Genomic DNA, 6,000 nt, shown 5'->3' with positions numbered 1-6,000 from the left:
CAAAGTCAATAATCTTATTGAATTGGTCCCCTATCATCATCCCACAGCACATAGGCTACACTGTTTTTTCATGTTGGCTCGAATAATATTTTGAACAGACTTTCTGTTAAACTCAGGGAAGCTCTTGAATCAATTGCCACCACTGTACAGAGCCTGGGCAAAACATGGTTCTGGTCCCATCCAAGCCCCCTCAAAGAGTCCTGAACATTTTGCTCGCATGAATGGCAACAAGCCTTCTGTATTATCTATCCACACACCTGCCAAAATTGGCGCTTTTACCACAAAATAAATGATTTTGCTAATTACTCATGGCTTCTTGTATGTGTAAAACATTAGTAAAACTGCACAAACTATACTGTCTTGAAAGCACTTTTGTAAAATGAACTATAATGATCTTGCTTTTCGGAAATGTCATAAAAACATAATATGCATTCTACATACATGTGATTATATTTTTAATTGGTTATAGAAAATGGAGGGGGGTCCTCCTCCACATTTATGAAGAAGTTACTGTATGGCCATTCACACTCTTTAGAAGTTGCTTAAATTGACCACTTCCACAACATTCACACAGAGAGTATATACTGTATATTCCTGAAAACCTTTGGGAGTAGGCCTATGTTTTGAGAAGTAGGTCATTTTATGTCATTCTAAACTGACATAAAAACAGTTATGCATTCTATTTCAATTTGGTGAGGATTATCATTTTGTCATGGGGGTGGGGGTCTTCCACATTCATGAAGACGTACAGTAGCACTACTGTATATGGTCATTCACAATGTTTTATTTACTGTATATTCATGAACACCATTTTATTATAGTAGGTCATTCTGACTTTATATTGAAACACCACAATATACATCATTGCCCCTCAAAGGAGTAGTTCACCCCAAAAATTACTTATTTTCAATCAATTACACACCCCATGAAGCCTTGAATTCATGGAGATTTTTTTGTTTTTGTCGCATTCCTGAGACAATAATTTGATGACCGGCGGAGTCTCCGGTAGGACTCGGAGACTGAAAGACAACTGACCCGGTCATCAAATTATTGGCTTAGGAATGCGGGGTGAAAAAATCTCCATGAATTCAAGGCCTCATGGGGTGTGTAATTGATTGAAAATAACTCATTATTTGGGAGAACTACTCCTTTAAGCTCTATTTGGCATTTTTCGAAAATAGCCAATCTACAAGCTCACAATGTGTCGCATTGCGAAATGTTGTGAGCTTGCAGTTCCGCAGAATCAGTTTTAACACTTTTTCCTATAATGGCATGCCCAAAATAAGGACACACAGGTTGGAATTGGTTCACCACTTGAACCCCACCATCCATGTTCTACAGGGAACATTAGCCAAAAATAGCCGATCTACAAACTTGGTTGTACAGAATGACCATTTTTAATGTTTTTCATAACCGTTAAATCGAAACTTGTTAATGGTTAAGCAACCATTAACCGATAAGAATAAAATGTAGGCTACTGTTTAGAATGGAGGAATGTTTGTGACTCACTCAGGGTCTGGGGTAACTAGATTAGGCAGTGGGACACTCTTATAAAATGACTTCAAGTTTGTGACCACAAGACTGTGACAAAAAAGAACAAAATGTTCATACAGTAGTGAACCATTTAACCAGAAACCGTTTTTAACCAGAATTAGCTAGTTTTGAGTGGCATCCACTACATAGGTTCACTAGATTTTATACAGTATGTTTCATCCATCATCAATAGCGTCCTGGCTGAATAATGGTCTAACTCTCAACTCGGTTCTTGAAACACATCATAACCCTAACCCATGTGCCCTTATCGGCCAGATGCTCAAAAACATAAAAATAAGAAAAGAAAAGAAAAAACCTTTCCTTCATACGAACATGTAAACACTTTCACCTTGCCAGCCTGAGCTGAATAATGATCTAACACTCAACTCATGGTTCCTGAAACACATGATAAGACCTTGTGCTCTTATCAGCCGGATGCTCAAAAACCTTTCCTTCATACAAACATGTCAACACTTTCACCTTGCCAGCCTTCCTCCACTAGCCTAACCCCCCCCCCCCCCCCCTTCCGGAAATCTCATTTGCATTTGATTTCAGGAAATTAAAATGCAAATGAGATTTCCGGAGGGAGGGTTTACCAGGCTATGTCTCCACTACTCTTCTCTCAAGGACGCTTCCATGCCAGGGACCTGTGCATGCACAGAACACACTGAAATATCTAATCAGAGCCTGTGCATTACAAAGGACTGGCACAGAAATTATCCTTTCAAACATCAATAGGCATAAATGCAGTATATGAAGCAGGCCCTAATACGTTACCATAATCAACATATGTCCACTGTTGTCAAACGGTTAACCACGAACACGGTCTTGTGGCCCCCGACTTCAAGTCATTTGACAATTGTGGCCCATAATCTAGTTGAATACCCCTGGCATAGAGACAGTGTAGTGCCTCAGTAATCTAGGATCATATACAGTAGGTAACCATGAAGAAGCAGAAATCAGTCTAAACATTATCATATCAAAATATAATATGTACATTGAAACCATACAAACTATAGGATGCCAGGTCAACAAATGAACCTGGCTTCTGTCTAAATAACATGCTGTCTAAATTACATTTTAACCTTTGCATAAGACTGCATGGTCGTCAAGGCTGGGGAAAATTGTGAAGAGATTTGTTGTAGATGGAAAAGAACGGTCCGGGTACAGTTGCAACTTACAGTAGGTCTGTTTTACTAAGACTAGAGGGTTTAAAAGGTTAAATGGCTACATGGTCAGTGAGCAGTTTTATGAACATTATAACATTCCTTTCCACTCACAGCAGTGCACTATAGGGTCTGACATCTCAGGCTTGCACGTTGCACTGTACTTTGTATTGTCCAGCATCTTATCTTGTTGGGAAGTGGAGATAACCTTTTATATTCTTTAATGGATGATTATTCAGTTCATAATGGTTACCCTTTAACACATGATAAGAAGGCACTGTCCTTCGTGTGGAAGGCATTGTGACTAAAATAAGTAAATCACAAAATCAATGATGTGGCATTATGGTTTGGCACCTTGACAATGGAGTCCTATGCTCTGTTTTTGGTCTCTGCCCCAGTAAAGTCCTGAGTGTTCATTTAAAAATGAGAGCATAAAATGGACCATTTAATGGTCCATTTTTACATTTTCATAGTTAAATTAACACTCAGGTAATTTTCCAAAGGCTTTGAACACTCCTTTTAAAAAGTGTGGACTTCTCTAAATCTACCACTAGCACTAAGTAAAGTAAGTGAACAAGTTGTCTTCCAACAACCATGAAACTTTTTAATCTTTAAAAAAAGGATAACTTTGATAACTTCTGATTTGGATTTCATCCCATCACATCACTGAGACTGTTCTTATTAAGGCTCATCTAACTGATTCAGAAAAAATGCTCATGCACTCAACACTGTAGACAGTACAACACTGCTAGACAAACTTGGAAAACTGGGTTGAATTTGGGCCTGAATTGGTACAAATCTTACCTTCAAGACAGGGACAACTGTACGCATCCAAGTGACAACATTTCACATGGAGTTCCCCAAGGTTAAATCCTTGGGCCTTGATTGAACGTGTTTGCGTCAAGTTCATAAAGTCAAAACTGAGAGTATTTAGTGCCGAAGGAAAAAAGGGTCAAAGTAGTATTTCAAGTCAATAACCCTACTACATTATCATAATATTATATACAGTGTGTGTGTGTGTATATATATGCATATACTGTATATACTTTAGTCAGATCTGGCTCGGGAATTCAACCTGCGACTTGCTGTCAGGCTGCAGTAGAGCCTATACACGTGGTATTCGCCTTAACCGCTAGGCCATCGGTGCCCCACCTTTGACCCTTTTGACCCAAAAGTAATCATCTCTTCGGGGCAGCCAAAGAGGTGTGTGTGTGTGTGTGTGTGTGTGTGTGTGTGTGTGTGTGTGTGTGTGTGTGTGTGTGTGTCACACGTGCATGCACATACGTGCATGTTAGAGTGTCTTTTTATGCCTGAGGTACGAGGCATGTAGATCTGCAATTTATTTTTGAAAAATCGTGAACATTTGTGCAAATCTTTGAATATATATTTTTTTAAAGCGAACATTTGTAACTCAAATTTTTGCTCCTGATTCAGAAAACAGTTTTAGAATCGGCCTCAGGTCTTAATGGGTTGAAAGAGTAGCTCACCCAGAAAAGGGGGAATTCAAGGCTTCATGTGATATGTAATTGATAGAAAATAAGTCATTTTTTGGGGTGAACTACTCCTTTAAGGGATTTCCAAAGCCTTTATAAAATGATCGTGTTAATTTGACTATGATGAGAATGTAAAAAATGATTTCAGGGTTCATTTTTTACTAAAATGTTAAAACAAACAACACATGGATTTTACTGTTTGGGAGCAGAGAGCAACAGCATACCGTTGTCCGAACCACAATGTCCACATCATTGATTTTTTTCTGCAATTTAGGCACAATGCCTTCCACTTGAAGAACAGTCCAACTCCTTATCATATCTTAAAGAGTGACCATGAATTGAGCGTGTAGGTCGGCAACATACCACACATACTGTACGGCACTGGTTTAGGAAAAACAAGAAACATTGAACATTGAACTAATGACTTGATATAACATGTAAACAGGATTGTGAAAATCCATCCATACCTACAGTACGTGATATTTCTGAGAATTTAATATCTGCTCTCAATCATAATACATTGATAATGCATGATAATAAACAGTGGAAAAAAGTTAACACCCTTTGATCTTCAAAATCGCACTGCTGGCGTTATTGCACTATTATATTGATGCTGTAATGTATTACACAATTTATGAAGTGTTGTCAAGACAATAAACTTGGTACCAATCGATATTAGCGATAACTGGTCATAAATATCTACTGTACCTCCTCACAGCGCACGTCCGTAGAAAACACACTGTTTCTGTATGCTGTAGGGAATATTTAAATCCAAAAACTGTGGACTTTATGAATGTGGGCAAGTTTTCTAATTCAATACACAATGTAAATTAAATTATTAAGGTTATCATTGGTGCATAACTAATAATTGTTGCCATTGATTCATTCTTAAAGGGGTCCTTGACTACAATAAATGAAGGCAAGAGAGAGAATACACAAGAGAGAATATACATAAATAGACAGAGCACGGAGAGATCATTTTTATCATTTAGCTCTGGAAATTTCACTCGGAAAGAGCAACCAGGTTCTTGAATTCCAAACCTTTAAGCAGGTTATTCAACGAAAGCGATGTTGAAGTTTGGTAGACATCTGGGTTGTTGAGCAAGTCAAAACATTGGACATTTTCAATGTTTAATATTGTCAATCACCTTTATCCATTGTTTCTGTGATCACTTAACCAGAAGTAGTGTTTCTATTCACTCTTATTGGTGAACAGGCCTTATCAGGCGCAATTTTCACACATAAATCAATGCAAACAAAGCAGATTCTGCCAATACAGTATAAACCAAACCAGTCCTGGTACATCATTTGGGGGAAATGAAATGGCTGTGTTCATGTTACACCCTTGACAGAAGTTCTCTAACACAACAAAAATCAATAGTTCACCCAATAGGCTATAATAATAATAATAAGATGAAAACAACGACCTACTGATATTGCTTTTATATGATATCAGACTTATGAGTTTCCGAACAGGAAAGTCAAGGCAATCGGGATCCTGGATGCAACACAAAGTGACATAAGCACAACTCAGCCAATCACAATTGCTTTCAGAGATGGCGACGTTTAATAATGATCAATTGATCATATATGTCTCCTGTCATCTTCATGTAGACAGGTACTGTATACTGAATAGAGATGAGCAGCCACACGTATGGCAGAAGATAATCAATCACCTCCATCTTTCTTTCAATTTTCCGACCATATTTTTTCTGTCATAAAATGCTGTTCACCAGTAATATTAGAGGCCAAATGTCATGGTGGCAAAGATGCCTCAGTGGTGTGTCGTTGCTGAAGATAACAATGTA

The sequence above is a fragment of the Gymnoscopelus microlampas genome (genome assembly GCF_963454915.1).
Source record: "Gymnoscopelus microlampas genome assembly, chromosome: 7".
NCBI lineage: Eukaryota > Metazoa > Chordata > Actinopteri > Myctophiformes > Myctophidae > Gymnoscopelus > Gymnoscopelus microlampas.
Note: the sequence above shows the minus strand (reverse complement) of the source record.